We start from the raw sequence: 11,864 nt of genomic DNA on the forward strand, positions 1-11,864 counted from the left end.
ATCTGTTATCTGCCTTAAAGTACAAACCTGTAAGAGTTACTAAGTTCAGTGAGACTTACTCTCAGGTAAGTATTATATACCTCTCTATATCCTTCTACCTACAGGATTCATTATGGACCAACTCTTCCAGAGAAAGCCCCTTAAAATATCAGTTAATAGTCAATTTTGCATAAAATAACAAGCTATGTAAATGAACACATGGGGGGGGGACAGTAGAATTTTACTATTTCTAGAATGTTTTTATTCCAATTCACATTCTATGAAGGACTTCCAAATATTCTAGTTCACATAATAAATTTCCTGCAAGATATGCTTGCAGCTTGTGGTTCACTGTCTTGTGCGAAACACAGTGTGTGTGTAAACACATAAATAAATGCAGTGTGTAAACTGCCATGTGCAATTATAGGCAGGTTCTTAGTTCAAGCTTTGGATCAAAAGACTCTTAAAAGTAAAGTGCCAGCACAGATCTCCAGTTTAATGATCTACTGAAATGTTAGTGTGTCCAAATGTGTCTCTGGCATTTTCTCTGAGCATATGGAGCACATGTAAATCATTACATGAGAGCCTTCAGTCTACCAATCCAAACAAAAAATTAGATGGGAATCCATCCTAGTTTTATCTTGTTCAAGCCTTTCACATCTGGGAAAGCATGAGTCAACACACACGTTTTAAAAAGGCAATGACAAATGTGAAACAAGATTCCCGTGTCAGCAACTATGCTGGCGGTTGCAGTGGAAATTTTGCATTGAAAACTACATCATAGCAAAGGAACCATCAAAACTATATTCAAAACTACATTCTTCTAGCTCTTGACTTTTTGTGGGCAGGTGGATATACTTTAGCTTGCCTGAAACACTTACTCTGGCATTTGGATGCAATTCCTGTACATACATACATACATATATTTTCTAAGTTTGCATATATTCTTACTGCTTCCCAAAATCTCTTTTCAAGAATTGTTGAAGCAAGTTAAGAACAAATTCACATTCTTCTTCATTTTGTTGGATGTACTGACTGTCCATTTTTCAAATTCATGTTCCTAGTTATCCCCAAGTTTCCTCACAAACGTCCAAAGATAGTATGAATGTTGATAAAGGAAGAAGGAAAGAATTTCATGATTTTGCGGCCATGAGATTAACTACCTGCCCACAATGAATAACCGCTGTTATCTGCTTGCTTGAATCATAAGATGAAATCCCCCCACAATTTCTTCTTAGATTTCAAAGGCCTGATTCAGATACAATATTCAGAGAGCCAGCATGGTGTAGTGGTTAAGATTTTGGAATAGCAGCAGAGGATGGAGTACTACGTACACTGCCTTGAACTCCGAAGTGAAAGGTGGGCTTTAAATCTATTAAATGAATAAATGCCTGGCTTATAATGAATAAGCCATAGGCTGATTGCACACATCATTACACTTAATGTGTTATGTGAGCTCAGCTACATTGATTTAAAAACCATGGTTTCTGCCTTGATAGGTTGTGTGAACCCTGTCCATTTGATATTCAATAAACCATGGCTTATTATGATAGCTTAAGGTCCTTACATCCCGATGCAGTTTGCTTCCTTTGGGCCTAGCATGATGTGTGAATCCGTCCATATTGTCTTTAATATCATATGGGGCCCCAAGCAACTATGGCTTATAGAAAAGCTAGTTTCTTTTTTTAAAGACCTGACAGCATTTTCTGAAAATGCAACAAAATAGTTCCACTGCAATTCTGTATTTTTGTCACAAGTAAATGCCACTGATCTCAAAGGCATTTACTTCTAACTAGTTAAGCATAGCAGCTGTCCCTGAGCCAGAGTCCTTCAACTACAATTTCCATCTTTCCCAGCTCATGGCCAGGCTGGTGTCAGGTGAAGAGAGTTGGATTTCACAATATATGCAAGTTATCAGATTGCCGAAGTCTGGTATACAGGACTACAGTGTCAAGGCATATTAATTTTCTCAGCGAAAGCAAAAGGACCAGGCAAGTTGAATGTTTTGTGGAAAGCATCTAAAATGTTTACATTTCAAGAAATTCAAATTGGGTTACAGTATTATCTAAAATTAATCAAACCCCTGTAACAAAAGAAAATACTAAAATGAGAGCAAATGCTCCCACCCAGCTGTCCATAGAAGCCAGCTATTCTTTAAAAGCATGCTTTGGGGGATCTTCTCAAGGAAGGTGTTCTATGATTCTGGCAGCACTGAAGAAGTTTTAGAGGTTGATATGGTTGATTACTCTTTTGGTTCTGAAAGTGACAGTCATCATATAAAAAGAGCAGGACTACATGCTCTTTTTAAAACTTAAAACCCTTTAAAAACTTCAAAGCGAAAAAGAGGCACACTTAGAGCAAAGCATACACTAGCGAAGTAAGGCTCAAGCTCATTCTGAGTACTGTTCTGCTCTCCTCAACATTTCCTTCTCAGCTCTCCCTCACCAAGAACCTTGCCAGGAGCTTCTGTCCTGGTGCCAGTGTCTCAGCTGTTCTGACACCACAGTAGAGTTTCACAAGCAAGAATGCCATACACCTTTTATGCCACTGGCTGTGCTCCAATTTCACAAAGAGAGTCCACACAGGACTTGGAAGAACTTAAAATTCTGTACAGGAAGGCTTCTTTAGAAACATTTTCCTAAAATTAGCCACGCCATCTTTGCTCTTTAAGTACCGTGGGCTTTCAAAGGCAGGTTCAGAGTGTGGGGTACTCAGGAAGTAGATACACAAAAAAAAGCAACAGTACCTGCCAAGTAACATGCCCTACTAAAGAAATCTAAACAAAGACCTAATTCTACAAATTCAGTGAGTGCATTTTCAAAAGTATGTAATGGATCAAAACCTACAATAATTAAGGTTTGAGGTATCTTAAATACTGTAGGACGGTTCTTGAAAAGGACTTTACAACATTACAGTAATGAAATAGGTAACTTTTAACAATACTCATTAACAGATATAATCTGTTACCTACAGGCTATTCTAACAGCAGCCTGGGGCAAAAAGCATACAGTACTGACTTAATAGTTTTTGTGCAGTTACGTAAGAACTATTAACGTACCATGCTTTCTACTATTTTTATGTCACTTAAACAATACTGCAAACAAATGGACAATTATAATAGGTTTGTGCAAAACTTTCAAAGGATGTACTTCACAATGTACAAAATCCTGTACAAAGCACATTTTACCTAAGCATTACAGCAGCTTCATCTTTTAGTGGTTTAAGTGGTTGCTTTAAAAGGTGTTCCCAAAGGCAGCCAGGATTAGCTTATGAAGCAGTTGGGTGAATCTGGAAAAAGATATAATATAGTGTAGTGTAGTATAGGAAACAGAAGATGGAGATATACAATCCATCCAGCCAGGATACTTACAAGTACAGATTGCAGAACAAATCTTGATGTACTGGTGTCAAATATATGGCTTAAACTTAGAAAATTAGAGCAGCCTTTAGGGTTGTGCAGCCCTTAAGATTCAAAGGTAATTAGTTGCTTCAGGAAGTGTAAGGGCACACATGCAGTACCCCTTAAACCAAATACATTTTTCCTGGGACTGTACTGCAGGTTCAAAGAACAGCTGTGAGATCCTGTGAAAAGACACAGCTGCTTTAAGGACTTCCAAACAGGGGCTATGTGAGAACCCCTGCGTGCTCTGAAGCACTACAGTAGTTTGCCTTTGAATCTGAAGCACAGCTTGGAAATTTGCCATGGAGGACAAGGATATAAGATCAATACAAGGAAAATATTTTGTATGCTTAATTTATGTGAAACAGAACCTGAAGTAAGGTTCTTACCTGAGCTAAGAGGCATTATGAAAAATGAAGAAAAAAATGTTCCCAAATTTTCAAACTGGAAAAGATTGAAGTGGTTACCAGAAGAAGCTATCATGACAGCTAAAGAAAGATCAATGACAAAAGCCTTGGGACAGAATGATAATTGTATGCGGCCTTCCAAAGGCAGAGGACTTGAAAAGGTATCTCAGACCAAGAAAGTTAACAAAGAGAAGAAAATAACAAGAAATGGAAAATGGGAGATGTTTCTAAGAAGATGAAATAAATCACAGCAAACTTTACAGTTTAGGTAAGAATTGTCAGGCTTTGTACCAGGCTCAGACGTGAATCTCAGTTTTCTAGACAGTCAACCTTTATTCAACAGAAGCTCTCAGATACACCACATCTAGATTAATCTCTTTACTGCAGACAAGGCATACATTATAGATGCACAGAAAAGTTGCCCTCTACAATATACGGAAGTCAAAGCCATTTTAAGGATTTGTGTTCTAGGGTTTAAACTCTTGGCTTTTTCCTCCTGCCTTTCCAAGTTAATGGATGCTGTGTTCTTGATGGCTTTGGGAAATATCTGATCTATGTTGGCAAAATGGTTTCCTTCAGCCAAAAACTCGTGGTTCCTGTCTTACCAGCTTCATTCCTTACATATCTCCTTCCCCGTTCCATTCCCCCCACCCCCAGTCTGGAGATGGCAGGTGCTTTTTCCTTTCTGTCCTTCTGGTCATGAGTGGTTAAAGAGCATTATGTGCCTCTTTCCATTTCCATGTCTTCAGCCAGCAGGCTCTCCCCTCCCTTCAGACCTACCTACCGCTCTTCCTTCATTATTTGAGGACAGCAGGAAGGAGGAGAATTTCTATTTTTTGTAATTCTTTGTTAGTCATTCACCTAATCCCAGAACTCTTTCTTTTAGCATTGGGCAGGACAGTCTCCATGTTCCTTGCCAATCATACAATTCCTCTCTCCCCATCTTCAAACAAGTCTCCATCCCTCCAGAGTCAGACCTGCTGGCAGATGCAGAAATATGACTACATGAGTGGTCAGGTGCCTTAGGTTTATGAAGGGACTCAAATGGAACTATTGAAGAAGATATGGAGTAGGCCTCCCAAGAAATTCAACATCTGAGTCACCCTTCCAACGAATCAACATTCAGGTCTGCCTCTTTTGAACCAAGAATTTAAAAAATGCTTTACTTAGAATTTTTCCTACCCACCACCCAGTGCAGCAAAATTAGAAATGAAATTTACAGTAAAAATTGGCAAAACCCAATCTAGCTTTGTTATTAAAAATCAGGAAAAATATCTTTTATAAATCACCTGAGGACCTATGGGCAGTAGCTCAGACTGAAAAGCTAATTATATATTCAAATTTTCCATAATGAGAGCCAAAACAAATTAAATATTCATAGTTCTCTTCCATACAAATCAAGACTATAAGCCTCCTTGAGAACAAATCTGGTAAAATATGTACCTCTATAAATATTCCAAGAATTCAGAAAAGCGGGGAAGCAGGTAGTCATCCTTAATACAAAGTTCAGGAGCCAGTAATTAGTCTATATATATGGAGTCATAGGTCTTCTTAATAAAAAAGGTAGAAGCGCTGGTGGAGAGGAAGGGCAGATAAAGCTTTCTACAAGTTCTCATCTTTAAATTTCTAAAATTAATTGTAAAGTCACAGAACTCAAATACATCAATACAGCCTGAATATTTGGTGGGCAAGGCAGAAAGGTCCACATACTGAGTGGTAAGGATTTGACGCCATACAGATGGTGAGTCTTGAATGCTTGGAACTCAAAGGTAAGACTATTGCAAAATATCACAGGGAGGACAAATAAAACTGGAAAGAGTCTTGATGATTGCTGATGTGAGTTATAGAACTTTAATGCACTATGTGATGTGCTCTGAGCTTTAGAGCCAGCCATCAACCAGAACAGGGGATTGGAAGGCTTAGTTGGCAGGGAACACTTGTATTTTCAATTTAGTTGTCCATGGTACAGAATTTACAGTGGCCTGCAATTATATTTCAGGATCAGCCTTGGCCTGTAAGATAACAGGAATGAATCCATGCTAATATGTAGCTCCGTATTTTTGGCTGCTTCAGCCTCTGAGCCTTTGGAGGGTGGAACTGCCTCATTTCCTAAAAAGCTACATCTGGGGCATTTAGGACATCTGTTTGCAAAATACCCTCTTCCACACCAGATAAATGGTTTCCCACAGTGATCTATATGGGAGCAGGCAAATCTAATTGTCAGATTCACACCAAACTCAGCTGTAAATTTCAGCTCTCCAGACACTTCACCCCTCTTCAGGAATTGGCTTACTTGGGAGTTGACTCTCAGACATACAGTAAGTGGTTAAGGCAACAGGCTAGAAACCAGGAGGCTGTGAGTTCTGCCTTAGGCATGAAAGCTGGCTGGGTGACTTTGGGCCAGTCACTCACTCTCAGCCCAGCTCACCTCACAGGGTGCTTGTTGTGGGGAAAATAGGAGGAGGAAGGAGTAGTAGGTATGTTCACCACCTTGGGTTACTTACAAAAATAATAAAGGTGGGATAGAAAGTAAAATAAAATAAAAATAAAATAAAATAAATAAATTATTTATGTTTTTATTGCAGACAAGAAAGAAACCACAAAGTTCCAGCTGCAATACGCTAAATCCTACACCTCTAAGGTTTAAACTCTGGGCTTTTTCCTTCAGTTTTCCTGAGTGAAAGGGTAACTGGCCATTCTCTTCATGGCCTTGGAAAGCACCTAAACTATGCTGACACAGCATTTCTCTGTATCCTGGGAATCACTGGTTCCTGCCTCATTAGCTTCATTCCTAATAGAAAGACTTGACAGAAATCACAGAAGAATCCAAAAGAGTCAGATGAGGTTAAAAGATGGAAAGAATATACTGAAAGCCTCTATGAATAATAATAATATAGAGAGATATCTGTATACAGTATCTGCCTGGCTGGTTTGAACTGGCAGAGTTGGCACACTCTGGGTTCCATCAAGTACACCATGCCATCTGTCTAGACCCTGGAAACACGCCTTCTTGTAGCAGCGCCTGCCCTCAGGAATGAGGTTCCCCCCAAGATTCGAATGTACCCTACCCTACTGGTATTTCAAAGGGCCCTGAAGATATCACTCTTTGCCCAGGCCTTTGGCAAGGATGACTGACATCCCTTGCTTCCTTTTTGTTCCCCTCTGGGTTTGTTTTCTTTGCCATCTTTGTTCATTTGTCTTGTACTGTTCTTTGGTTTTAAATGTTTTTAACAATTATAAACCACCCAGACTCGCTGGGAGTCAGGCGGCATATTATATTATTATTATTATGGCTATTATTATTACTGCTATTATTATTATTAGATAGAGATAATATATTCAGGAAAGACTCTACTTAAAAGTGCTTTACAACAGACAATAAATAAGTTGTTATATAAGGAAGCATTGAAATGCCCACTGTTTAAACCCATAGGAGAAGAGGCAGTTAAACCGCTAATAGCTTTATTTCAACAAATATGGATAAAGGGTGTGTGGCTAGAGAATGAAACATTCAAGTATATTAAGCATATTCTATGCTCAAGAATCAAGACGAAAGAAAATGTGCAAATTATCCAATCATGGCACTAATTTCTCTCACCAAAGTTTTGCTTAAGATGTTACAAAGAATAATACACAGAGAGAAAGAGAAAGCAACACCAGTTAACAGGCAGGTTTCAGAACAGGCAGGGGGACAATAGCTAACCTAAGATGGATAATGGAAAGAACGAGACAATATAAGAAAAAGACTTGCCTTTGCGTTATTTACTATAGCAGTGACTTTATGCCAGAATTAGGAATTTATTAAGGCTAACTGGAATACCAGGACATCTGGTTATTTTTTTGAGGAATCTTTAAAATGAATGAGAAGCTACTGTAAAAACACAGGGAAACAGAGTAATTCAGAACAGAAAAGTAAACAAGCAGTTTGAAAACATGCCAATGTGAGTAGATTAATAGGTACCACTTCGGTGGGCAGGTAACAGCGTTCCATTCAGTCATGCCGGCCACATGACCACGGAAGTGTCTACGGACAAAACGCCGGCTCTTCGGCTTTGAAATGGAGATGAGCACTGCCCCCTAGAGTCAGACACGACTGGACTTAATGTCAAGGGAAACCTTTACCCTTTACTATGGATGGGCAGGGTCCAAGAGATTACAGGATTGACTCTAGAGAGTTAGGAAATATTGGCACAGAAGGTTGAATGTCCATGCAGTGACCAATCGGATTCAAGGCATCTAGTTAGCTATCTACTTGTGTCAGGTTCCAAAGTTCAGCAATGCCACAGTACCTATAAAGAGCTTTTCTCATAAAGTTATTATCTCTATAAATAGGGGGACACATTCCAAATATGCACAGAATATTTTTATTATTATTATGAATACTTTTGAGTTAATCAGTGTGATCCCAATACTCCTTTCCCAAAACGTTTTAATTTTTGTAAACAGTGCTTGCATTTATACCAGACAGTGAGAAATACATAATTACGTAGGAATTTTGGAGGACTCCTTTTCTGATTTACTGAATGGCCTGCAACTGTAGCATCCACCCGTAGCAAGAAACAACCACAACCGCACACCCATCATCTGGAAAGTCAAATGAATAGGAGTAGCCAAATGAGATTCATTCAGAATTAGAAATTCAGAAAGAGAAAAATAGAAAATATCACTCCTGTTAGCATATAAAACTAAATTGAATCTAACAAGTCAAAACATGAAAATGCATAAATTCACAGAAAGTGCTGAAATCAACCTTTAGGCCAAAATTCTAGCTGTGTGAGCCTCAAGAGACAAAAGTGTGCCCACAGTAACATTCAAGAAAAATATCAAAATATATTTTATTATTCAAATTTTATTATTATAAAATATATGCCAAATCAGCTAAAAGAAAAATGAGCTCCAGCACACAATGACATTGTATCATAGACATGGCAAAACCAGCCATAAGAAAGGATGTAAAAAGTTTTCCTGTTAACTAGTGGCTAACCATTAAGCGCACAGAACACAGAGTGCCAACATTAATCACACTGCTGGTATACCTGTGGAGCAGAAAGCAGAAGGAAACAAACCCCCACAAGAGATGTACTTCTGTCAAAAGGAAGCATTTGGCATGAAAGTTGGACAGTGAGTTAGATCTCATTTGAAACGCACTGCACAAATGGGACATGTTTTTGAAATTAATGGGACCTGAGCACTTGAAATGAATGAGACTTGTGCAACTAACTGGATCCAACCCAGTAACTTTTATTATTGTTAATTTCAGAAAAATAGCTGAGGCCAAAATGCATTATCTTTTGTCCTGATGCAAACTTCAGAGTCCAGAATGCTTTCCATCCAACTTGGCTATGCTAAATATGAAAAAAGTAAGACCATTGCCACGTAAATTGTTTCATTTAAAAAACTAAATATTAGAGAAGGGGTTGCCCTACAGCTTTCTTTCAGGCACATTATATTTCTATCTGTACATTTATTTATTCTGGGTGGAAGGGCATTCAATTGTAAGACTCTCTATAGTCTGAAGAGAACTGGGAAGCAGGTGTGCCTTATAGCACAAGGCCTTAATGACTCTTCCCTATCTTTGGGTACACACTGTTATCAAGGAACGTTGTGTACAGTACTGATAAACTAATGTCTTGCTGTATTTAAAGATTATCTATCTCTCTATAAAAAGCTAAAAATTGGAAAATATAGTAGTACCCACATCCCTGGCATGTGTGTGTATGAAAGCCGATTATAAATCAGCAATTACTGTACTAAGTATAATGCACTTCCAAGAATTGTTAGTTCTACTTATGTAGCACAAATTATACAAGGCTAGTACTGCATGGGTGATTGGCATAGATGAAAATTTTAATTACAAGTACACCCACTGTGGTGGTCATGAGAGTTAAAACATAGTTTACTCAGTTTGGGGGTTTGCACAACATACGAAACCACAAATTATCCATATAGGTGGGTTCACACTACATGCTAGTTAGCAGTCTAATGTATCATGTACCATGTGATTCCAGCCCATGTAATTAATTTACAGTTCAGTGCATGGTGTGAACAAAGGCAGCTGAGTCAATTTAATAATGTACATTATCTGAACACAATGACACACTCTGCCAGGATCAAATGAAGGATGACAGTCTTCTTCAGTTTGTCATTAATTATTCCAAAACTGTATTCTCTCTACCGTGCAATCCTTGGCTGCAAATACATCAGATGCAAAGTGAGGGTCCCAACTAGCTTTCAGAGAGCCCGCCCCTTGCCAGCAGCAAACTCAAGCCAGCCCTGCAGAGAAGCAATGAATAAGGGTTGAAATAAACGCACAGCTTCACAGCAAAAGATCACTCGACGAACGGCTATAGGACCAAGGTGTGGCGTGTAGAAGACCACAGCAGGCGCTTGGGTTGCGTAAATTAAAACCAGACATGCTAAATTAAACAGGAAACTCAATACAAAAGTAGCACACATGCTTACACACATACACGCACCCGTCACAGGCGGCCACATACAGTACCGTTGTTTTACCAACCGAGCGGGAACTAGTCCAGAAAGGGACGGAACTATGGGAGAAGGCACCTCGCTCCCTTTACGCACCGGTGCAAGACCGAAGCTTCCACGCCGCTTTGCGAAGGGTGGAAAAGCAGATTAATCCATTAAGGTCACGCGCAGAGCAAAAGCAAGCCAAGGGAGCCGCGAGAAGCTGACAGCTGAGGAAACGGAATGGAAAGGGTAGGGAGCGGAGATCCTGGGAGGACTGCAGCAAAGAGACGGCGGCGTGGAGGGGCTTTGCAGGAAGAAAGGAGGCTACGGCGCTCAGAGGAGGGGGCGGGGGAATCGCCGGAGCTCAAGAGCGAGTCAAGCCCGTCGCCTGGTGCGGTGGGGTTGAGGGAAAGAGGGAGCCCGACCTTCCGCCGGCCTTGCTGCAGCATCGGGGGTTCCTGCCGAAGCAGCACAAACCTGCAGTCCTCGCCGCCCCCGGAACTTCTGCTCCGCGGCTGATCCCCGGCTCAGAGCCTAAATCCCGCAACCACAGCCCCGTCTTCTCCCACCGTTAAGCAGCGGCACCCACACCTTTCTTCGGCGCCAGCGACGGGGCAGCCGCCTCTGCTCTGCGGAGGCTGGGACGCCGCTCCCAGAAGGGCGTGAAGGAACCTGTCGTAGCGGCGCCGGGATGAAGCCTTGTGTCCAGAGTGCGGCAGAACCAGCTGCCTCTGCGTGTTCGAGTGTGCCTCTGTTGTGTGAGTGCGTCCGTGTGTGCTCCCAGCAGCCGCTACTTCCTGTGCAACGACAGTTCAGTTCCTCCCGAACCAGGAGGCTGGGGAATGGGGCTGGCGGCTAAAGAAAGGGAGGCGCACGGTGGCGGCAGCCGTGGTTCAAGCGAGCTAGACCAGAGGGACCTGAGAGAGCTCCTGCCTGTGCGGGAAGAAAACCGGTTTAGCTTAAAGGCGCCCCCGGCGCGAGCATCGTCCCTCCGCGCCACTCTTCTTTTCCCACTCGAAATGCTCGCTTCTCCGGGGCTGCAACCCGGAGAACGGGAAAGGCGCGACCTCCGCAGCCCTGCTCCCCTGTCCCGCTTTCAGAGGTGGGCGGAGGAGCACCCCGCCCGCTCGCGCGCTGCACGACGTCGGCGGCAGCAGCGGCAGCTTCTTCCCAGGCTCTCGGAATGCGGGAAGGAGGGAGCGGCGTGCTTGCAAGCGCTGGTACCTTCGGTCGGCACGGTTCATTTCGCGGGATTTTCTTACCACAGCCCGGTCCCGCTATTCCATAGGCATCGCCCATTTATGCGAGGGAATGGACTATTTGCCTTTCTACCCTCTTAGTTAAGGTGAGGATCAAGGAGAACATCGCAGTTAATTGGAGGTTTTCAGTACTGCCTCCACTAGTTCCGTTTGGCCGTTGAAAACGAACGAGCGGAGGTGCCACCCTCAACTTCCAGTATTCACTCTATTGTTTGCACAGATGCCCCTACGTGAATATCTGAAAGCGTGAGAAAAACCACCATCCCCCACCCCATTTTTAATCTCTACATACCATTTCCCCAAAGATATTAAAGCTTATGAATATTTAGTTGTGCGTGCATATTGGTCTAT

At 41.5% G+C, this 11,864-nt stretch overlaps 1 protein-coding gene across 1 annotated transcript in view; it reads right to left on the reverse strand.

The window, feature by feature from the left end:
• The window catches only part of AGPAT3 (1-acylglycerol-3-phosphate O-acyltransferase 3), a 105,953-nt gene extending 94,655 nt beyond the window's left edge, over positions 1-11,298 (reverse strand). Inside the window, exon 1 of the mRNA XM_063305277.1 lies at positions 10,732-11,298. The gene's annotated coding sequence lies outside the window, so the exon portion shown is untranslated. The remainder of the gene's footprint in view (positions 1-10,731) is intronic.
• Between the last annotated feature and the right edge of the window lie 566 nt (positions 11,299-11,864).

The sequence above is a fragment of the Candoia aspera genome, chromosome 5 (assembly GCF_035149785.1).
Source record: "Candoia aspera isolate rCanAsp1 chromosome 5, rCanAsp1.hap2, whole genome shotgun sequence".
Classification (NCBI taxonomy): Eukaryota; Metazoa; Chordata; class Lepidosauria; order Squamata; family Boidae; genus Candoia; species Candoia aspera.